Source organism: Macrobrachium rosenbergii, chromosome 20 (genome assembly GCF_040412425.1).
Source record: "Macrobrachium rosenbergii isolate ZJJX-2024 chromosome 20, ASM4041242v1, whole genome shotgun sequence".
Lineage (NCBI taxonomy): Eukaryota > Metazoa > Arthropoda > Malacostraca > Decapoda > Palaemonidae > Macrobrachium > Macrobrachium rosenbergii.
Window position 1 is genome coordinate 32,008,517 of NC_089760.1, and position 24,523 is coordinate 32,033,039.

Below are 24,523 nucleotides of genomic sequence, written 5' to 3' on the forward strand. Positions count from 1 at the left end.
AAAGAGGTCATTCTGAGGATAATACCTGATCTCTTTAGCTCAGGAGTTTGCTAAGATGTGTTTTCCTACAACAACCGTGTGACTGAGGTCTTTGGCCAATAATACAGTTTACACAATTAGGTGAAACAGCAGAGGGGATTTCAAACCCCCTTTGTTCCTCAGGTAGAACTGTGGTGGAACAGTCAGGCATCCCCAGACAATTGTTGAACATGTAAGATGCAAGGCTTGCGGGAGATTTATGTGCTCTCACATTTCCTCCGAGGACCACAGGCCTGAGGTTACTGTCTATCATACAGTACAGTGTTCCCAATCTTCTCTGTAGTCTGTGAATAATAGTACCCCTGGCTGAGGTAGCAATAAAGAAACTTTCTCTGAAGGTTGCACTAATCTTGCTACCATTAAATCTGAACTCTTTAGTTTTTAAGTTTTTTTTTTAAGCATACTGGAAAAATTTGAGTCTTCATCCACAGCAACCAAGTCACGATTTGGGTGAATTTGCCAATTTATTGCAAATTTATGGCTCTCATCATCACTGGTGCTCTTGCCTCTCATCATCACTCAGAGCATGAGTAACTCGACAATCACAAACTTATGAAATTCGGGAAAGTAATTTATACTTCATACTTACGAGAAATGTTCTTCCAAATTTCCTGCAACTTAGCAACCAGATTTGCTGAACAGCAGCACCAAAATGCAGTAAATGTGCCTAGTTGAACTTCTCTGCTTCAGAGGACCTTTATTCCTCATACTGTTGGACTGTGGAACAGCCTCCCAGAGGATGTGGTGCAGTTGGAACTTCAGAAGTTCAAGCGAAGATGCAATGCAAAACAACCCTACTACAATTCAACCTGTATTTTAATATTTTACTTAAATTTCTATTTATTTGCTAATTTGTTAATTTATCTAGTTTTCTTATAACTTTCTTTTACTTCTTTCGAATGAACACCACATTCTTTGGAAGCTTGAATTTCAAGTCAATGGCCGCCAGGGGTTTGTTCCATAGGAATCTTCTGAATAATAATGGCTTGATTTATTTATTAGGTTACCATTTACTCGTAGTGGGTAACGGATCTGGTTTTAACTTTCCATTTAACCTGTGTGTGGTTTTTTTTACTGATCTTGTTTGAGGCTCTGGAATTTATGCCACTATTAAGGAAGAACCGGTCCCATAAGAATCCATTATAATGTAGGATAAATATAGCGTATGGCTGGGGGGATTGTACTGAAATTCAAGGTGAAACAAATTAAACTCAACAGAAACAGTTATGGAGAAAAGTTCGATAATTTGTTCCCTAATATGATTTTTAAAAAAACTTGTTCAAACAATTTTTAAGCTTGGAATTATTCCCTGAAGAAATTATTCATTACAGGTTGAACTGTATTTCAGTGTTTTCACTTTTTTATTAATTACAGCATGATGAATTTCAGTGTAAAATATTAAGTAATTTTCGAAAGGACAACATAATGTTTGCTAATTTTTTTTTTTTTTTTTTTTTTTTTTTGTCATGTAGTTTAAACACTTTCTTGCTCAGGTGTACTTACCAACACCACCAATAGCCTATGAAAGTTATTTAAAAATTCTTTATAAATTTAATGCTATTTTCGGTCACATAAATTTAAACGTTCGTGTCATTTTCCCTAAAGAAATTTAAAGAGAGCCATTCTCCCCTACGCAAGGTAATCTGGATTGCTCGAGAAATCACTACTGTAACAACGACGATTTTTCCACATAAAAAGCATTTTTTTTAAACTGAAAACTATTGTACAACCCCACACCATGCTGTTCGTTACGTGCAAAATGAGAGCCATGTTTAGTACCAGCCCCTTGAGCAAAAACGTCAAAACATAAACAAAATACTGTAATACCATTAACACAAACAAAACGCATTAACATCTACATAACCAAAAGGCAGTAAATATTACGGTCGCCGACCGCGGTAGTAATCTTCAGTTTTGCCATTTTTTTTTATTTCAATTTTCATGTTTGCATCCCAAACTGTATTTTAAATACATGAAACTCACGCAGATCCAAGTAATGAGTAAGAGCGAAGAAAAATCTCTCGAGGACCCTGAAAGTAAAAATACCATAGTTATCAATCAAAAAAGTCGCTGAAAACCACCTTGTTGGTGTACATAGAAAACGTTTTCATGGGTAACAATGGAAAATCATGTGTGTTTCCGGGGGCCACATACGAGACGTTCAATTTTCGCGAAAAAAAAAAAAAACATGGTGGAACGAAAAAACTTTGGACCATAATGCTTCAGCGAGCAAGATGGTGTGAAAATATTAGGAATGGGAGACAAAACTTAGGCCAAGCGCTGGGACCTATGAGGTCATTCACCGCTGAATTGGAAATTCACAGTTAAGAGGTTTGAAAGGTGTAACAGGAGGAAAACCTCGCAGTTGCACTATGAAACAATTGTTCGGTAAGGGTGGAAAGCAAGATGGAAGAGAATATGAGCACAAGAGCAGTAAAAGGAATGAAAAAGGTGGGGCGAGGGGGTACTGCAAAGAATCACAGTAATACCTACAATACACCGTGTGAAGTGAACTGACGGCTCTACCTCCATAAGAGAGAGTGAAACTTTTAAATTTTGCTGAAAGCAAATAAATCATTAGCGACTTTCTTCACTCATTCTCAGTTTGCGACCACAAACCCTTTGCAAGGTGGTAAGAAATAATCCCAATTGTATTTGAAAAATCTTCTTTGGGAATACCTCAGAATCTGAAAATATGTGCATGAAGCTTTCAAATTCAGCTGAAAACAGAAAATCCCTATCTGGACCACAGGGCACCTCCAGATCTCAGATCATAAGCTTTGTCGCCTACGTAGGAGTCTGTTTTCATGGAAACCCTATTGTTAGGTCTATAGGCTGGAGATCATAAGATGTGGAAGTATTACTCTCAAGGTCATCTCACAGAATGGATTGCTTCCTGATTCCCACAACATCTAAAACTGAGAAGCGACTTACAATCATCTCAAAGGTAATGTATTGAGATGTGGAGTCGCTTGTCTTGGTTATCTCTTCAAGGTTCTTTGTTTGTGTTGAATTGTTTTTGAGACTGCAGACTGTCTGAATGTTAATGTTGTCTTTCTCTTTCTCTCTGGACTGTTGTCTGAATCTTCAAGAGGACTGGACACATTTGAGATTTCACTCAATATTAGTTATGAAAATCGTGAAATTTATACTATAATAAAGCCTAGCACCACACTTTCAGCTATTCAGCACTTCATACTATGAAAAGCCCCACAGTTACACTAAGAGCGTACTTCCTTAGTTTCTCAATAATTCATATTGTTGGGCCTAAACATCAATCATCAATCAAGTTTCCTTTTCAATTTATAAAGCTTGCTTGAATAACCCACTCCCTAACTGATGTTGAAAGCTTAATGTAGAGAAAATTCACTGGACGTTACCTTGAGTAGAGCTTTCAAATTCTGGAGTAGTCTACTTGGGTGTCATTTCCAGCTTATTTTAGGATGTCTTACCCATTTCTTTTCATGTTATTTTCATGGATTTTTTTTTTTTTTCAAGTAGAGTCCACTATTTTGATCACATTGCCTCTTACTTCTTTATAGGCAACATTATGAAATCCAGGAAGTGGTAGAAGGTTGCCTTTATTTCTCTTTTTTCCATTTAATCCTTAGGACAAAACTGTACGGATCACCTTTAAATTACGTACTGAAAATAAATAGCCTCATTATGGAAGTAAGTTTAATTCCATTGTGAGCCTTCACAGCTGAGGTGTTACTCTACAAAAAATAAGGCAGTCAATAGTTTAATTATCTGCCTAAATAATGCATGTTCCTTTACAGTCAATACTACCTAGATCAATGTCTGATCAGTAAAGCACCCTGCAGTCTGGATAATTTCCACCCTGGTGTCCTGGAGGATTTGTCTGGAGTGTCTAATACCTTATCACCTATATCCAAGCCAGTAGTCATCTGTGTCAGGTTAATATCGTGGGGTTCAGGGGTACTATGATCAGTAGGAATGGAATGGAACATAAAATTTAGGCAGAATGCCAAGCGCTGAAATGGAAATTGAAGGTAAAGGAGGTTTGAAAGGTGTAACAGGAGGAAAACCTCGCAGTTGCACTATGAAACAATTGAAGGAGAAGGTGAAAAGTAAAATGGAAGAAAGATAATATGAACGGAGGTATAGAGTCAAAGGAATGGAAGAGGTTGAAGCTGGGGGCCAAAGGAATGCTGCAAAGAGCCTTAAGTAATGCCTACAGTGCACTGCGTGAGGTGCACTGATAGCACTACCCCAGTAAGGGGGTGTGTTCAGTAGGCAAACAAATCACTGAAGGAAAAAAATTGAAGCTGGCTACAGTTTTCAGAAAGATGCAAGCTCTTCATGAAGTTCTAATGATATCCAAGAGAACTGGCTCCTAAATCTCCACTACTTCCCCTACCTTGGAGGTATAGCAATCAACATAATTACAGTGGTTCAAGCAAAAACTACTAAATGCTCCTCATGGGATTAGGAATAATACATAAATACAGTTATCCACATGCTAAACATGTTTGCAGACATACTGGACAGAATTTTGAGTCACATTCCTACAACCAGCCCACATGTGGAATCCCTGATCTAACTTTAAAGAATAGTGCCATCCTTGGATATCCACAAGAACGATCGTGTTAAGTCTCTGGCCTAAGCATTAACAGATAGTTGGCAATCCCACCACAGATGAAACCATTAGCTTCAGATAAGAGCTCTTGTCCCATCTATGACACCTTATCCTATTTGTGAGAGGAGTAAATTTTGATAAAGGCAGAAATATCCACACCTAATAAGTCAAAAGAATATAGAAAGACATTTCAGTGTGAACCAGGGAAAAGCGATTCCAGAAGTTCAAGGGCCCCTTAGTTGACACATTGATTCAACATAAAAACACATTCCATGTTGGAATCAGGTGACTTTTACATGGCAGTCTTTTATTACGAAAGTGAAACAATTAACCTGTGATGAAGAGTGATCAAAGATCTAAGATCAGTTAACCTAGAATAGTGAGAATCTGTAAGAGCCTGTTGAACTTGCAAAGTACCAAAAGGAAGGGGAGTAAGAGATGATTCAGATAAGTGAAAAAGTCTGCCTGCAGGATTAGCAGCATGAGTTTGTCCTACAGACTTATTCTTCAATGCACAACCATGTTCCATCTTTGTGTTTAGCAAAGACCTCCATCCTCTTGATAGTGGCAATATGCTTCTGTGAGAAAAGGAAGGACTTTATTCATCCAAATCCAACAACAAAGCTATATCATCTAATAAATCTTATAAAAATTTAAGCAAACTAGCTTTCATTTGTTTGTGTACAGTAGCTGGGAGGAGTCTTGAAAGATTGTTGTAGAAGAAGTACCTCCATCAGAGCCTAGAGAATGCTTATAGCACCCTGTTGTTTTACAATCATCATACTGGTCATCAGGCCAATATTTCAATACAATACATACACATCACAATCCTACACATGAAAGTGTGCACTATTTACCAGTACATTAGTTTCAATACATATTTTCTCCGAGACATGATAAGGATAATGACCGAAGTTATGCTAAATCAAAAACCTGAAAATTTGCAAAGGCTACATTTACCAAAATGATACAGTAGTCATAAGCAAATTTGCAATAGAGAAATTACAAAGCAAGTCTGTAAAATGAAAATTTAGGAAACGTTTATGGAAAACCACTACTGTAATCATTTCACCATGACATTAAGAAACATCATAAGCCACAAGCTTAGCAAAATGTTACAAAATTACAGTAGTATTTTGTATTTTTCCTTGATATATAAACCTGATCTACCCACAGCAAAAGCTAATTCAGTCACTGATGCTTGATTACAAGGTAAACTAGCAGCAGGCAAGTCAGGTCATGAGGGACCCAGCCACTAAAATGGCATTCAGCATCAATTTCTCCTTCACCGACAGGGATGGATGGTTAGAGGTGAGATTATGATAAATATTTCAGGTTTGTATTCCTAGAAAAAATGCAGATACTTCCTTGTCAATGGCCTGTATTTCACTAACTCTCTTTGCCGTTGCTAAGGTAACCAGAAAAAGGGGTTTCTTAGTGAGGTCTCTAAGAGAAAGTTCTTCTAAAGGTTTGTACCTTGGAGACATCAACCACCTCAAAACTACATCTAAATTCCAGGCAAGGGAAGGTTTTGGGGTCTTAGCTGTGTCTAAGGACTTGAGGAGGTCTGACAAGTCTCGGTTATTCGACAGGTCTAACCCCCTATGGTAGAAGACAGAGGACAGCATGGCTCTGTAACCTTTGATGGCTGATGGCATCAACTTTCTTGAATCCCTTAAGTAAATGAAAAAATCAGCAAGTTGAGTTATACACGTCGAAGAAGAGGAGATACTATTTTTCTACACCAATTCCTGAAGACTGTCCACTTGGATTGGTATAATTTGCTAGAGGAGTCCCTTCTGCACCTCGCAATAGCCTCTGCAGCCTTGCTTGAAAAACCTCGCGCTCTGATGAGCTTCCTGACAGTCTGAAACCCTGGTGGAACTTCATTAGGTGGGGTTGTCTGAGAAGCGACTTCCTTTGAGGAAGAAGCCTTGGGAAGTCTATCAGGAGATCTAGCAGGTCCGGGAACCACTCCTTCCTTGGCCAGAACAGGGCAACAAGGATTAGTTCGACGTTCTGATGGAATTTCACTTTGTTTATCACTTGCCTGATGAGCCCGAAAGGAGGAAAGGCATAGGCAAACAGGTTCGTCCAGTCTAGGAGCATGGCGTCCACCAAGTGAGTCAGTGGGTCTGGAACTGGCAAGCAGAACACTGGGAGACGATGGTTCTTGGAGGTAGCGAAGAGATCTATTATGGGAGTGCCCCACAAATTCCACAGATCTAGGCACACTTGTGGGTGCAGGGTCCACTCCGTAGGGAGAGTCTGGTTCCGACGGCTGAGTTGGTCCGCCAGAACGTTCAGCTTTCCCTGCACAAACCGAGGGAACAGAACCACCCTGTTGCTGTCTGCCCACAGAAGAAGGTCCCTCGCAGTTTTGAACAGGGAGAAGGAATGGGTACCTCCCTGTTTCCGAATGTAAGCTAGAGCCATCGAGTTGTCGGCGTGAACAGTGACTGCTTGGCCTGAGATGTGGGGCGAAAAATCCTGGAGAGCGAGGTGAATGGCCAACAGTTCCTTGGTGTTGATGTGGAGCTTCTTCTGTTAGGTCAACCAAACTCCTGACGTCCTGAGGTTGCCTAGATGTGCTCCCCACCCAACATTGGACACGTCTCAGAACATCTGCAGAGATGGTTGTCTTGGGAGGAGAGCTAGACCCTCCGAAAGTCTTTCCGGTGATTTCCACCAAAGAAGATGCCTCTTGACATCGGGGGGAATGTTGAAGATCATGGAGTCCATTTGAGTTCTTCTGTCCCAAGAGCCCTTGAGGAAAAACTGTAAGGGTCTCATGTGCAGACGGCCTAACTTGACGAATTGCTCCACTGACGACAGAGTTCCCAGGAGAGCCATCCACTGACGGGCGGAGCAACTGTCCAGGAGGAGAAACTTCTCCACCGTCTGAAGGCAGGAGGAAACCCTTTTGGGGGACAGAAAAGCCCGAAAAGCTAGACTGTCCAGAGTCATCCCCAAATAAAGAATCCTCTGCGAAGGAATTAAGCTCGACTTTTCCGTGTTTATCAGAATCCCTAAGTCTCGAGCTAACCTTAGGGTTCTGTGAAGGTCCTCCATGCAGCGGTCCCTTGATGATGAACGGAGTAGCCAGTCGTCGAGATACAAGGAGATCCGAACTCCCTCCAGGTGGAGCCAATGACCTATCGGGGCGAGAATCCTGGTGAACACCTGCGGGGCTGTCGACAGCCTTGAAAATGAACCGAAGATACCTCCTGGAGGCTTGATTTACTGGAATGTGGAAGTAGGCATCTTCCATGTCAAGGGTCACCATCCAATCCCCTCGAGTTAGAGCCTGGAGAACGGAGCGGTTCGTTTCCATGGAAAACTTGGTTTTCACTAAGTACAGATTGAGAGCGCTTACGTCGAGAACTGGCCTCTAACCCCCTGATGACTTGGGGACTACAAACAGGCGGTTGTAGAAACCTGGGGTTGACACGTCCTGTACTTCTTCGGTGACCGTTTTCCCTAAGAGAGACTGGACTTCTGTCTCTAGGGCTGAAAACTTGACTGAGCCTCCTGAGGCGAACGGAAGGTGGTAGCCTAGCTGGAGCACTTGCACCACCCACTGATCTGCACCTCTGTCTCTCCATTCCTCCCAAAAGAGGCTGAGTCTGGCCCCCACCGGCGCATGGAGGACAGGGTTCCTACTTACTGGCAGGACGACCTTGTGGCTTCGAGGAGAACTTGTGACCCCTGGAGTTGGAGCGGGACCTTGAGTAAGGTTTGGGCCTGGAGTTACGAAACAGATGTCTGTTAAGAGGAGATACCATCTTGGTCAAAGGAGCGGGAGCAGGCCTGGGTTTGGTGGAAGACATAGACAGGATGTGTGACGACGCCCTCTTATCCATGGCTGAAAGGACGTCTTTCACTACCGCTTCTGGGAAAAGGCCTTCCTTGTCAAAAGGTGCGAACATCAACGCTGTCTTCTGCGAAGAAGTCACAGCCTTAGATAAGAAAGAGCACCAAGTCTCCCTCTCCTTCAGAGTGGCCATGGCGAAGAGGGAGGAAAGTTCGCCTGCCGCATCATGGATAGCAATGTCGGTGCAGGAAAGGAATCCGTGATTCTCTCAAGACGTCTTCTGCGACATTAGCCTGCTCAACCTGTTTAAAAAAATAGCTCCCATTGACCAATCGAGAAAGCTGACAATCTCTAGAAGCTTGTAGAGGTTCTTGGAAAAATGTTCTACATCCAGGGCAGAAAAGAAGGTCTTGGCCGCCTCAAAGGAAATGCGTCTTGAAGGGTCCACAAGGGAGCCAAAGTCCCCTTGTGCTGATATTGCAGAGCCCAGTGAAGGAGAAGTTCCTGTGCTGTAATAATTTTGCCTCCTTTTCGACAGCTTTGAAAGAGGGTACGCAAACGACGATTTACCCGAGGATCTCTTAGCTTCCAACCAAGCGTCCACCTCCTTTAATGCTTTCTTGGAGGCGGTGGAGAGTACTAATTTGGGAAGGGAAGTGTCAGGACACTGTTTTCCCAGATGCAACGTGGAAGTCGGGGAAGAGGGGGCTGTCGGCTGAAAATGTTGAGGGTACGACTGCAGCAGACAGAAAGTTGAGTAGAGAAGCGTAATGAGAAGAAGGCACTGAGTCAACGGGACCTTCCTCTTCACCAGAAAGAATCGGTTCCGTGCCAAGATCTTCCAGGAGTTGAGGAGGAACCACTTCTTGACCCCCAGGAATACCAAGGAATTTGCGGACTACCTTTTCTAGCTTCTCTTCCAGCAGACTAGACTCCTGGGAAGGTGAGGATGAAGCCAAAGGAACAGACACTTCCTGTGTAGGAGGAGGAGGAAGAGGCCCGGGCACTTGAGGCAGACCTTTCTGGAGAGGGCTAGGCATCTTGACTGCCCTAGGTGACCTGGGAGGGAGCATCTGAAATGTATCTTCTTGATCGGAACCCCACGCTGTCCTTTTCTTAAAGAGTTTAGGAACCCTAGGGCAGGAATTATCAGAAGATTGCCTCTTTAAGGGTTGAGAGGCATGATCCCACTTGTGATGACGAGGAGGGGGAGGATCTGAAGAGCTGGAAGATGAAGAGACTGAAGATGAACTGCTGCTACTCTCACCTGAAGAACTTAACCTTAGGTAGTGATGCTTCGACGACGACCGTCTTGACGAAGATTCTGGGGACACGATCCTGTGATGTCGGCGATGGTGAGAAGATCGACGCGTCGATGGAGAAACACTACGCGAACTTGCGCGTCCACGACTCTCCGGGGCCTTGCAAGATTCACTTTTGCGACTCCCGAAGCTTTTCGACGCTTCGATGACGAGTCAAGCTTACTACTTTCACCACCAGGACTAAGGCTTTCCTGTGCCTTAGAGGACGAGCCTGCTCATGAGCAAGAATTTCTGACCTTTTCGCCAGCGCCGGACTGTCTTCTAGCCTCAGAAGGCGAGCGGGACAGCTGCCTTTGCTCAAAAGAGTCAGAAAAACGAGCAGACTCGCCTAAAACACGATCACGAACAACCACATTGTTATCACCAACACTGACATCATCACCAATGCTAACAGCTGGACTATGGCGCGAATGCACCAAACTTAAGACCAACTCCATGAAAATGTTCATTTGCACTTCCATTTGATTTATCAGCCTCGAGGCTGGGCTTGGCTTTAAGGAAAACATACTGGGAAGCTGGTGAAGAAGAGGGGGAAATATGAGGAGGGGAAAGAGCAGCGGTAGAGGAGGGGGTAGGAGAGGAGGAAGGAACAGCCAGTAAAGGAGATGACGCCGATGCCACCCGCGAAGAAGATAGCCTAGCTTCCTTACGCTTAAAAGCTTTCCTATCCCTATCCTTAACCAGCTTTACCTGATGGGAACTGTACGTTTGCCAAAACTCCTGACTCCATTCCATACACTCACTGCATGTGTTCTGGAACACTCCTGACCCCTACATGCCGTACACAAAGAATGGCGGTCGTACTTAAGTTTGACCAGTTTGGAAGAGCACAAATTCCCTGCGCAAACTCTAGATCCAGAGAAACTGGAATCCGACATAGCTACCAAATTCACAGAGCTACGCTAGCTAGATTAACAAACAGGATATTGAGTACTTCACCAAAGAGAGACGCCAGAAAGAAGCGCAACGAGATGAGGGAAACCAAACAGTTTGAGATGAACGGACGTGCGAGATGCGTTCACAATATGCCCGAGATTGAAACTGACCTCGTTTACTGGGTATGTCGCTTTCCACGCCATCCCCACCGGCATCCGGTGGGGTTGGGTCTCCCGCCAATTATATCAGCGTTCCAAACAAAGTTTGAAAATTTATATCTCGGACGTGTCAAATTTTAAGAGATAAAAGCTTTTACAGTGTTTTGGTAAGTCATTATAATGAAATCTGAGGTGTCACACTGCCTTCTGCAATGTGATACCTTTCCAGGCCCTGAGTTCGCAAGACTGGCAAGACTGATTGGAGTTCCTCAAGAGAATGGAAACCTCAACCAAGGTAGAGTTCTATGCCCTTCAGCCAGAATGCCAGGGAAATGGCTAAGCAACAGCCCTTTATTGCAAACATGACATTTTTATAATAAAAATGACATTTTTATAATAAAATAAAATTTTATATATACTTACCAAGTAATTAAATAGCTATAGTTTCCACTTTAACGGCAGCTTACTTTCAAAATTTTGCGGGCAGCGCTTCAATATAGTTTGTGTAGGTGATCAGCCCGTCCCACTAACAGAATATTGGAATGACCTAGCAAACAATTCTCATTCGTTTTATGCCCTATGTCCATCAGAGGGGAGGTTAATATCTGTTAACTAAGAGACAAGACTGGCAAGGGTATGGAAAGGGAAGCAAGGGAGCCAGGTGTGGGAGCATGCGGTAAGACAGCTAGTAGGAGAGAATTGGCACCAGGGCGCTAGCGCTGGTGCCGAGCACATGAGAAAGGTGCTAGGGGTGAAGCTGGCACCCAAGATTGGTACCAGCAAGGTTCATAGCGCGAGCTGGTTCTCGGCTGTTGAGAATGTCAACTTGCAGCCGCTAAAAATAACCCCCATTTCTCTCCTTACTACTTTCTGCCTAACACTTTGAGTTCTGCAAACGAAGGTGTGACGGTTATGTCAAAAAGTTATTTACCAGAGGCTTCCAGGAAGCATAGGCCCGGTAAAATACATCATAACTGCAAAAGTTACAGGCTTAATGAAATGGCAAAATACCCAAGAACTACTTTCAAGGCAATTATCGGTGGCTTGTGCGAAGCATATGGCCAATAAACAAATCATAAATTGCCAAAATTATGGCCTAATGAAAGATAGTAATGCAATGTCGTAACATCTGAAAATTACTTTAAAGCAAAAACATCATCTGAGTCTCGCCGGTAGCCTATGGTCGGTAAACAGTTCATGAATTGCAAAAGCTAATGCCTAATGAAAAAGGCGTAACATATGCCGATTACTTTATGATGGAATGCCGTAACAACCAAGAATTACTTTTAAGGCAAAACTATTATCTAAAGCTCGCTAGTATATTAAGGCTGTTAAACAATTCGTAAATTGCTAAGGTTATGGCCTAATGAAAAGCCTAACATACAACAATTATTTTATAATAGTGTGTCTAACCAATTACTGCACTGTACTTTATAATAGTGTCATAACACTCGAGAATTACTTTTAAAAGCAAAACCACTATCGGCGGCTTGCTAGTAGTTTATAGCCAGAAAACAAGTCATAAACTGCCCAAGTTATGGCCTGATGAAAATGCGAAACATACAATTAAATTTTATAATGGAATGTCGTAACATCCAAGAATTACTTTTAATGCAAAACTATAATTGATGCCGCCAGAAGCCTAACCGGTAAACAAACCATCAATGCAAATGGTGTCATTTACCGGCGGCTCGGTGATGACTGAATCAACGTAAAACGTAAAATGTGTGTGCCTTCCCTCCCAAAGGGAGGGAAGGCATACACGTCGAGGTTTGTCCAGTCCAGGAGCATGGCATCTGTCACCTATGTGAGAGGGTCTGGGGCTGGGAAACGTAAGAGAGGAAGAAAGTGGTTCCTCGATGTCACAAAAAGGTCTGTGGTCAGCTTGCCCCATAACCTCCACAGACTGTTGCAGACTAGGGGGTCTAGAGTCCATTGTGTCAGAAGGACCCGCTTGAGATGGCTAAATTCGTCTGCTAAGACATTCAGTCTCCCCTGATGAATCAAGTGATAATAGTCACCTGGTTGCGTTCCACCCAGAGGAGATCTCTCACGGCCTCGTATAGAGAGGAGTGGGTGCCTCCTTGTTTGCGGACATATGACAGGGCAGAAGTGTTGTCCGCATGAGCTACTACTGTCTTGCCATCAAAAAGGACTGGAGGCCCAGGTGAATGGCCTTCAGCTCCTTGACATTGTTGTGAGTTTCTTTCTTCTGTGGACTACATCCCAGAAACTTCTCGACTCCCTAAAAGGGCTCCCCAACCTAAATCTGAGGCGTCGGAATAAAAGTCTAGGTCAGGGCTCAGTGGAAGAAGAGACTTCCCTCCTCGAATTATTTCTTTGCACAACCACCATCGAAGATCCACTTTGACCTCCGACATAATGGGGAAGACAAAGGAGTCCGGCTGGGTCTTCCTGCTCTAGTTCGCCTTGAGAAAGAACTGCAGAGGTCTCATGTGTAGTCTGCCCAACTTTACGAACTGCTCCCTGAGGCCAGAGTCCCCAGGAGACTCATCCACTGAACCACTGAGCAGGTTGGGAGAGCGAGAACCTTCAAACAGTTTGCAGGCAGGAGCCAACTCTTTTGGGGGACAGAAAAGTCTGAGAAGTCCGTGAGTTAAGGTTCATCCCTAAATATAGAATCGCCTGTGGAGGAATCATTTGGGATTTCTGTTCGTTAATCAGAATGCCCAACTCTTGTGTCAGGCGAAGAGTTTTCTTTAAGTCCTCCGTTCACTTCTCCTTCGACGGGGAACAGAGAAGCCAGTTGTCTAAATAAAGGCATATGTTTATGCTGAGGAGATGGAGCCATTTGCCGAGAGGAGCGAGAATCTGTGTGAACACTTGAGAGGCTGTAGACAGAGTGAAGCACAATGCCAGAAACTGGAGAACTCTGCCCTGAAAGATGAATCAGAGGAACTTCCTGGAGTCTGGATGGATGGGGACATGGAAGTAAGTGTCCTGCATGTCCAGAGTGATCATCCAATCCCCCTACTGGATGGACAACATGACTGAATGGTTTGTCTCCATGTGAAATTTCGTCTTCTGAACGAAAAGATTCAGGGCACTGACATCTAGAAATGGGTCTCCCACCCCCAATGACTTGGGGACTATCAAGAGATGGTTTTAGAACCCTTCTGAATTGTGCTCCTTGACTTCTTCCACAGCTCCCTTGAGAAGGAGCGACTCAACCTCCTGCGAAAGGGCCGGAAACTTCTCAGAGCCTTCCAAGTATGCAGTCAAGACAAGTGGAGACCTGACTAAAGTCCTCCTAAAACAGGTGGGGTCTGGCTCCTACCAGTCCACGAAGGACTAAACTTTCATTTCTTGGGGGCAGGCTTGAAGGTGGACTTCTTAACAGACCTTGACAGTGGACATAAATTGGTGCAAGGTCTTGGTTGGGGCTTCTACTTCCTGCCACGAAAGGGCTGGGGTTGCAGAGGAGAGACTGATTTAGTGACTAAAGCAGAGGATTCTCTTGGTTGCTTTTCTTTAAAACTTCCATGGCAAAGAGAGAGGCAAGTTCTAAGGAACCACCCCTTACTGCCTTATCGGTGGATGACAACACTCCCATCCAGTCCGAGGCACAGTCCTCTGCTAGGTCAGGGCAGTCCTCGATCTTCTTTGCTAGAGATCTGACAGTCCAGTCGAGGAAGCTAAGGACTTTGAACACCTTACAGATGTTCTTGATGAGGTTGTCCAACTCAGGAGACGAAAACATAACCTTTGCTGACACAAACGCAGCTCGTCAAGACAAATCGACTAGACCAGAGAAGTCCCCTTGGGAGAAGGCAGAGACTTCCAAAGAAGTGAGCCAATCATCCACTTCTCGAAGAGCTTTCCTCGAGGAGACGGAAAGCACTAACTTGGGGAGCCTAGCACTATCGGTGGGTGTTTCCTCAAGAGGAAGGTCAAAGCCAGTGATACTGGAGCAGCGGGCATAAAGAAATCAGGAAAGTTGACCAGGAAAAACTTCAGTAAAGCAGAATATGCCGAAGGAGGGGTGGAATCCTGTTCACAGTCCTTCTCATCTGATGAGATGGGGTCTTGGAAGTCGCTGGGGTTTTCTTTAAAAAATCCATAATCTCTGCTAACTGGCACTTAATTAGCACTAATGAAAGGTCTTCTTGGGCTGACGAATGCGCTTGTAGAGGAGAAGGAGGAGGCGCCAAGTGCGCAAGAGTTGGCACAGGGAGCTCAGGAGTTGGCGCCACCCACTCAAGAACAGGAGCCTGGCACTCACAGGTGGGCACCAGGCGCTCAGGAGTGGACAGGCGCTTGGAGGCAGTAGGATGCCTGAGCAGATCTTTAGGCCGCTTGGGAACTAGAAATAAGTGCTCGAGATACAAGAAGTGCTCCAGGCTGTCCCAATCAGACAGTGGTTGAGCTGAAGATGAGGCACGAAGCAGACCAGTGAAGCTGCAGGAGGGCTGAGGGCTACAATTAGTCTCCTTGTACCTCTTGACTGGAAGAGGAGAGCAGTCCACATCAGCGGTGTGCCTCTTAAGCGGGCGCGACGAAGCTGGTTGGCCCCATTGGCACCTCTTGTCAGGGCTGGAACCTTCCAATTCTGAAAACAATTGATGAGCATTCACTGAGACCCCTTTCCAACGGTGCTCTTTTGCAGCCTGGGAAAGGGGCAACAGGCTCGATGGAGGGGGCGACTACCTATGGGCAATCCCCACCGGCCTCCCTTGGACCTCCAGTATGTCTTCTCCCCAGTGCAGGGGAGCGGGACAGAGACCTTCATCTAGGAGCACCAGTGGGATGAGAAGCTACCTCCTCAACATGCACAACACTATCACTTTGCACAACACTTTCACTTTGCACATTGGTAGACTCTGTGCCCAACAGGATCTTAAGGAAGGCTCCCAACACTCCCATGGTACTAACCACTAAATTAATTTTCTGGTTGAACATTGATTCAAGGCTGGCAATGGCATCAAGATTGGAAGTGTGGGAGGCTGGCACTGGAGTATGTGGTAAAGAAGTAGGAGGGCTAAGGAAAGGAGACATAGTAGGAATCGGAGGAGAAGGAATAACGCTACCGTCTACAATACTAGGTAAAGGGGTGGACTCTAAGCTAGATATATTCTCAGCTCTAGGCCTTCCTCTTCCTGTCCCTTTCAAGTCTGTCTAGATGAGAATTCAATACCTTCCACTTTTTGTCATCCCAATCCTGAAATTCTATGCAAGTCCTATCCTTATTGCATTCCTGCCCTCTACATTTAACACACTTAGTGTTAGAGTCATAAGAAGGTTTCGTTAACCTAGTCTTACAGCCTTCGCTACAGAAACGAATGCTTGAAGAGCCAGAATCAGACATTCTGATGAAAAAAAAGCTAGGAATGTAGTTAACCAGAGCTAACAATGTAACTAAAGCTTGAAGGCCACAACAAAATTTGCATACATCACCAAAAAGATGAAACAACATCCGAAAAACAATGAGGCAGACTATTGGTTGGAAGTCAGCAGACCAATTGAAGTTCTCTGCTAAGTTGTTCCTATTGGTACCCGAAAGTGGGAAGGGCCTGTCACCTACACATAACAATAGAAGCACTGCCGCGAATTTTGAATTTTTTACGCTGCTGTGGTTGAAAACCTAAAGCTATATAATTACCTGGTAAGTTACTTATATGAAAATACAAATTACTTAAAAAATTTGTCATTTGTTCCATGAATACAAATCCTCAGCCTTTACATATGGAAGACTTACTTTTGGATGGAGGATTCCGAGTAAATCTCAGAGCTGACTGGTACTTCGCCTCACCAGGGTACTCTCTTCCTGGTCATCAAAGCGCAAAGGAAAGAGAGAATACCTCTGATCTATTGAACAAGAGAGACGTTCAATCGTCAAACTTCTGGGAGGAGGAAGAACAGCACTTGTGTTTCTTCCTCTTCCTAGCTCATGCCTCATCTTGAATGCTGGAAGACTGGTCAAGGCAGAAAGCATCACCATAGCCACAGCTGAAGAAGATAGTAAAGTATCTCATACAGGAAATACTTCTGCTAAAGAAGGATCACCTTCCTTAGCAAACCAGGAAGAAGGTGCAGCAGTAGCATGGGGAAGAGAAACTTCCTTCTTAGCTGATGCTCAGTGGCAGAGAAATCCTGTGAAAGAGGGACTTACTGGGATATTCAATAAAGGCTACATCACCTGCAGGTATCTGATTGACTACAACTGCACACATGAAACACTGGCAGAATCAACAAGAGTTGGCAGGGGCAAGCGAGGTACTGTACATGGGTCAAGGTCCTGCTAGGGGAGACCCTGGCCTGGATACCAACTTGTCACCCAGGAAGTGCAAATGGTAGATTGCTTCCCAACCGTGCATACTGCCACCAGACCAATTGATGCTGTACACAGAGAAGGTAGGGGAAGAGGCACAGCACAGGCAGAAAGAAAAAAAACTAGATGATTTAGTGGAGTCATTGGGAAAATATTTCCCCAACCACACCAAAAGAGACCAGCAAACATTTCCTAGCCTTCTCATATCTCGTACTGTACTTTTCCCACTATGAGGGGCCCCAACCAACAAACCCTCTATGGGGGAAAGGTTCCACACAAAAGTGCCTGCCCTTCACAACATCCTCTCCTTTGTTTTGTTTCAATATCAATGAAGAAACAATACACCAACAAACATAGAAAAACAGAATACCTAGTCCAACAGACAGTCTAGCTGAGTGTGTAGCACAGCATCTTTCCTAAATGATGGCCAAAGAAAAAACTGCTTAGTGACAGCAGATGAAGGTATTCCCCCACTCAGCCCCCTTACACATCAGTTGATCAACCTTGGCACCAATTTCAATGACCATTTCCAACTATTAGCAAAGGGTACTCTCATATAAAGGCAATGGTTTGTATAATCATAGGAACACACATACCTGGACTGTGATCACCCTCTCTGTTTGAGCAAGGTTCAGCACACACACACACACACACACACACACTGAGTTAGAGGGTAGCAGTGGCTCCACCCTACAAGTTTCAAAAGTACTAGCCTAGTACAGTATGCCCACTCATGACAGCAGCACAAAAATCAGTACCTCTGGTATTGGTTGAATTCGCTAAGCTGAGGATGACCCACTCATGAAACGGAGTTCTGAGCTGTGGGCATCCATTCCATGCAGCCCTTGTATTTAGTGAAAAATGAATTAGTAGATGTCACAGGAGAATGGGCATGGTGCTCTCATGTAAATGCAACTTAGGGTCTGTGGCAGACCACCAGTAGACATGATTCAACATAATCATGGTACCCAAGCAGACCTTACTGTGGGAGCCTGTCACACATGACCCTGTCAGTATGTACACAGTCCGGAGACTGTACAAACGCATACCAAATGAGAGGACAGCACTAACTCTGCCACATGCTTCAGGAGAAGCAGGGGTGAACAGGCCACCACACTCGCCATACACCAAGCATGGGGATAATGTTGGCTCTACAATGTGTGCTTTAAGTGAAACACGGGTAAAGAGACCCATGTCACCCTACCCATAGAGAACATACCACTCAGATGAACATAGTTGCCTTACTAAACCAGGGAAGGAACTCACTTGAAATCCTAAGAGGCTTTTTGTGATGGGCTTCTTGTTGGGGGAAGATGAAGAAGATGAGGAAAAGCTCAAGATGGAAGTGGAAGAGGAATGAAAGTGCTTTTGCTATTTCTCCTTGCCCTTAACCCATGTCTAACTCTCCTCTGCAGGAGTAGTAGCCATGGTTGACACCATGGAGGAATCTCCCACAGGAAAGACAATCACCACTGGAGGCTCAGCAGCACTAAGCTTCTCACGGGTGCACCAGCAGAAGCAGACCATAGCAGTCAACATTGTAAGGGTAGGCATATCAATCACTCCACTTCCTGTACTTCCACTCCTCTAAAATGACATTTTTATAATAAAATAAAGTTTTATATATACTTACCAAATAATTACATAGCTATAGTTTCTACTTTATGCGGCAGCTCAAAATTCGAAATTCGCGGTAGCACTCTTTTGTTTTGAGTGTAGGTATGTTGCCCCGCCCACTTTCAGGGAAGAATAGGTACAACTTAGCTAAGGAGCTCAATTCGTTTATGCTCTATGTCCATGAGAGGGGAGGAGGGCGGGCTCCTATCATGTAATTATTTGATAAGTATATTTAAAACTTTATTTTATTATAAAAATGTCATTTTTATATAAGTAACTTACCAAATAATTACATAGCTGAATCCCACATTGAGTGGAGGTGGGATGAATGGACATACACTACCCAAAAAACTACTTGATATGGGGGTTAATTTGGGATAGCAAATTAGCTAGCATCTTGGAATGCTTGTTGAAACCTTACCTGGTGAGGGAGCAACAGCAGACGGGTACTGCCTCTGGTCGTGGCTCCTCTCGACCTGTAGCAGTGTGGCGGTAGAGCCAAGAATCACCTCTACTGAGTGGGTGCTTTGCAACGTAGGAAGTCAATCGCAGGTTGCCAAAGCTAATAAATCCAATGGGTCACATAATGATATGTGGATTGCCCTTGCCCTGGGCGCAGTACAATAGAATAACAAAGACCAGATAAAATTAACCTACACCGTACGACATTTTAGCCAAAATCATAAAAACCAATTGATGACACTTAAGATCAGTGTACACCAAACTTCCCAAGAAGTACGACTGCCCTTATTCAAGGAGAGTGGATAGAGGAAAAGGGAAGGCGTTCCTCCTATCCTTCGTCCCCCAATACCATGCCAGCTGCGAAGAACGGACCTAAAGTACTGCATTTTTCATACACTGTCTCAATGTCCCGTAAATAAAACATGGCAAACACTGACTTGCACCTCCAAAAAGTTGTTTGTAAAATCAAAGAGAGAGAAAGGTTACGTTTAAAAGCCAAAGACGTTGCCACAGCTCTTATTTCATGAACTTTTCCTTTGCATGAGGGAAGTAAATCGTCTTGAACTCCCGAATGTGCTTCCAAAATTACGGATCTTAAAAAGAATGACAGTGCATTCTTGAACAAAGGACGGCTAGGATTTTTAACTCTAGAGCTCTTACTGGGCAGAGGACATTCTCTTGATCGTCTGAGCCTAATACTTCTGAGAGGCTCTTGATAGAAAAGGAGCGAGGCCAAGGGTTAGCCGGATCCTCATTTTTGGCCAAAAATTCTAAAATTATCGAGAATACTGCATTGCCTTGTGAGAAACCTATCCTTTTGTCAATGGCATGAAGTTCGCTGGCTCTTTTGGCTGTGGCAAGTGCCATCAAGAATAATGTCTTCTTCATAAGATTGCGAGGAGACGACGACTCTATCGGTTCAAACAGTGGACCTGAGAGCCAGTTGAAGACCACGTCCAAATTCAAAGCGACTCCTGCGGGTTTAGCTTGCTTACTGGTGTTGAAATGTTTAATTAAATCACTTATGTCTTGGTTGGAAGACAGGTCTAATCCTCTATGTTTAAATACTGAACTCAACATCGCTCTGTAACCTTTGATGGTCGATGTTGAGAATCCTTTCGCTGTTCTGAGGTATAAAAGAAAATCTGCGATTTGAGTTACAGAAGTTTTACAAGAGGAAATTCCTTGTTCTTGGCACCACTTCCTAAAAACTGCCCACTTGGATTGGTAGACTGCAGCGGAAGATTGTCATCTGCAGTTAGCAATAGCCTCTGCAGCCTTTCTTGAAAATCCTTTCGCACTGACAAGTTCCCTGACAGTCTGAAGCCTGTCAGAGCGAGAGTGGATAATCCTTGATGGTATCGGAGGAAGTGTGGCTGTCTGAGAAGACTTTTCCTCTGAGGAAGCAGCCTTGGGAAGTCTGTCAGAAGGCTCAAAAGATCGGGAAACCACTCTTTGTGTGGCCACAAGGGAACGACTAGTGTCATTGACATGTTGACGTGAGAACTGAACTTCCTCAACACTTCCCTCACCATGCTGAAGGGAGGGAAGGCGTAAAGGTCGAGATTCGACCAGTCCTGCAACATGGCATCTGTTGCCCATGCTTGTGGGTCCGGGGCTGGGGAGCAATACAACGGAAGACGATTGTTCCTCAATGTCGCGAACAGGTCTATTAACGGCTTTCCACACAGTTTCCACAGGGCGGTGCATACCTGTGGATTGAGTGACCATTCCGTCGGTACGACCTGTTTTCCTCGACTCAATTCATCCGCCAGGACGTTCAATTTGCCATGAATGAATCGAGTCACTAAATGAGTTTCGTTGTTCCTTGCCCAAAGAAGAAGCTCCTTTGTTGCTTCGTTGAGTTTAAAAGAATGGGTCCCTCCTTGGTTCTTGATGTACGCTAGGGCGGTCATGCTGTTCGAATGAACGCTACTGTTTTGTGGTAGGTTATCGTTGCAAAATGTAGAAGTGCAAGATGAATTGCTTTTAGTTCCTTCACGTTGAAGTGGAGGTTTCTCTCGGAAGGAGACCAAGTTCCTGATACTTCCATGTTGTTGGGGAGGGCTCCCCAACCCAGATCCGAAGTGTCGGAGAATAACGTTAGGTCGGGGTTCGTTGGAGCTAGAGACATTCCTGCCGAAAATCTGTCTTTTGCCAACCACCATCTGAGGTCCTCTTTTATCTGGGGGGTGATGTTGAAACTGAACGAGTCTGGGAAAGACTTCCTGTTCCAATTGACTTTGAGGTAGAAATGAAGTGCTCTTGAATGCAGCCTGCCCAATGGAACGAACTTCTCGATGGATGAGAGAGTTCCGAGAACACTCATCCATGCGTTGGTTGAGCAGGAGTTGCGAGTCACGAAGTCCTGGACTTTCCTTCGGCAAGCAAGTATTCTTTGTTGGGATGGAAAAGCCCAAAAACTCCGAGAGCCTATCACTATCCCCAAATAGAGAATAGACTGAGTGGGGACTAATTGCAACTTCTTGAAATTTATCAAAAGTCCTAATTCTTGGGCGAGACGAAGCGTTTTCCTTAAGTCCTCTGTGCATTGATAATTCGAGGAGGAGCGTAGGAGCCAGTCGTCCAGGTACAGAGAAATGTTTATCCCTAGAAGATGAAGCCACTTCGTAAGAGGCGCGAGCACCCGGGTGAAAACTTGAGGGGCTGTGAATAGCCTGAAGCAGAGTGCCCAAAACTGGAAGACTCTGTCCTGGAACACGAATCTTAGATACTTCCTGGAGTCTGGATGAATTGGAATATGGAAGTACGCATCTTGCATGTCGATCGTGACCATCCAGTCTCCCTGATGGATGGCTGACAACACTGACTGATTCATCTCCATTCTGCATTTCGTTGTTTGAACAAAGCGGTTCAGGGCACTGACGTCCAGGACAGGTCTCCATCCTCCCGATGATTTGGGAACCACGATGAGACGGTTGTAAAATCCCCTTGAGTTTACATTCCCTACTATTTCCACTGCTCTCTTTTCCAGAAGGGCTGAAACTTCCCGAGATAGGGCAGAAAACTTCTCTCAGTCTACTGAGTAGGCTGCTAAGTTGATTGGAGAGGTTACTAATGGAGGTTTTTTCTCGAAGGGGATTGTATAACCTTCTCTTAAAACCTTCAGCACCCATGGTTCCACATTTCTCTTCTCCCATGCTGGCCAGAAATGTGACAGTCTTGCTCCCACTGGGACACGGAGGACAGAAGTCTCATTTTCTAATGTTGGACTTGAATGGTTTCCTAGATGGTTTGGAGGTTCAAAGGTTGGTTCTTGGACGGGACTGTAGACGGCCTCTACCTCCTCGAAAGGGATGTTGTTGCAGGGGTGACGACATCCTAGTAGTTGCAGTAGACGTTCTCGTATGAAAATTCGATCTCTTGGTGGATTGGGTGATGAGATCTTGGGTTGACTTCTTCTGAAGATCGATGGAAATCCGATCTATGATGTCTCGCAGAAATAGGTTATCCTTGACTAAAGAAGCAAATAGAAGCGAGAAACATTCTGATGGAGTGACACCTTTAGCTGCAAACGAGCACCACAAATCTCGTTTCTAGAGTACTCCCGTTGTATAGATGGTAGCTAGCTCTACTGCTCCATCTCTAACAGCTCTATCTGCGCACCCCAAAATACCCAGCCAGTCTGATGCGAAGTTTTCTTGAAGTGACGAACAATATTCTATTTTCTTAGTCAAGGCTCCTATAGTCCAGTCTAAGAAACTAAAAATCTCAAATACTTTAAAAATATCTTTGAGATGGTGGTCCAATTCTCTGAGGATGAAAAGAGAATTCTGGCTGAAGCGAAGGCCGAACGACGAGAAGCATCAATTATACTGGAGAAGTCTCCTTGAGAGGGGGCAGCACCTCCCAAGGACAGAGCTTCTCCCGTTGCATAAGCCAGATACTTCTGTCTTACTAAGCGCGAAGGAGGTGAAAAGAAAACCGCCTTCCTGACTTTGCTCTTCTCTGCAAGCCAGGCATCCATTCGGCCGAAAGCTTTCTTCGAAGACGAAGACAACACCAGACGCGGAAGTCTGGTGGTACCTGGAGGCTGACGCATATCGAGGTAGGCTGAACCCGGCGATAAAGGAACGACTGGGGAGAAGGACGACAGGTAGCAGACCAGGAAAAACCTGAGTAAAGCTGAGTAATGAGAGGTGGGCTGTTCCTCTTCTACAGGCTCTTCGGCGGACAAAACGGGAGATCATGGAGGTTCTACGGAGTCCTGTGCAGTGTCCTGTACTGCTGGAGTTGGTTTCTCAAGAAGGCTCAACACCTTGTCAAGCCAGAGTTGAAGCAGCGCCAAAGAAGGGTCTATAGGGACTGAAGGAAATTCTTGATGAGAGGTCACGACCGCATAAGAAGAGGGGTTGATTGAAGATGCGCCACCCACGACTGGGCGCATGGATGATATGCGCCCACCCGCTGTAGAAGCAGACAGATACTCCTTTGAAGCAAATGCCCTGTCCGTGGACGCTTGGTTCACCAATAATGGGCGCTCTGAAGACTGCCGTTCCTGCTCCGAGTGGTCCAACACGGGCCCTTCCGTCTTGGAAGCTGGGCGTTCCCGAACAGGTAAGGCGAGAGCAGTGCGCTCAGGTGATGGGCGCTCCGACGAAGGTGTGCGCTCATATGATGATGGGCGCCCGGATCTTGAGCGCTCGGACATTGGGCACTCGGACTTTGGGCGCTATGAAGGTGAAAGGTCGGATCCTGAACCATCTGTGAACTGGCGTTTACGAACACTGCCTGGGCGTTTTCTTGTGCGAGAAAGAGAGCGAGAATCTCTTGTCGGTGAAGCCCAGAAACTACAAGATGGGGAGGGCTATGATCTCTCTCAACTGCTCGCTTACAAGGCGGGGGAGAATCGGAGTCCATAGAAGCGCCTAGCCTTTTCAGTGGTCTAGACACATGAGAGAAATGGTCACTGCGTCTCTTAGATGTGGGCGAGTCTGATCCACTTGAAGAAAGAGTGTGCGTATCTATCCTAATACCTTTCCAACGGTATTCATCCGCGGCCTGGGATCGGTGGACAACGGGTTTGGATGAGGCGACAACTGTTCGTGGGCAAACCCCACCGACCTCCCTTGGACTGTCAGTTTGCTTCCTCCCATGTTTGCAAGGGGAGTTTAGCAGGGACCTTGGTCTAGGAGCATCAGTGGGACGAACAGCCGCCCCCTCCACTGACACATCACTTGACACAACACTATTAAGTTTGTCCATTAGGATCTTCACAGAATTCCCAATTTGGGACACCGTATTTACAAGTAAATTAAATTTCTGGTCTACCCATGCTTCTAAGCTGGCAATGGCATTGGGTTCAGCAGAATAAGAATTAGGTAC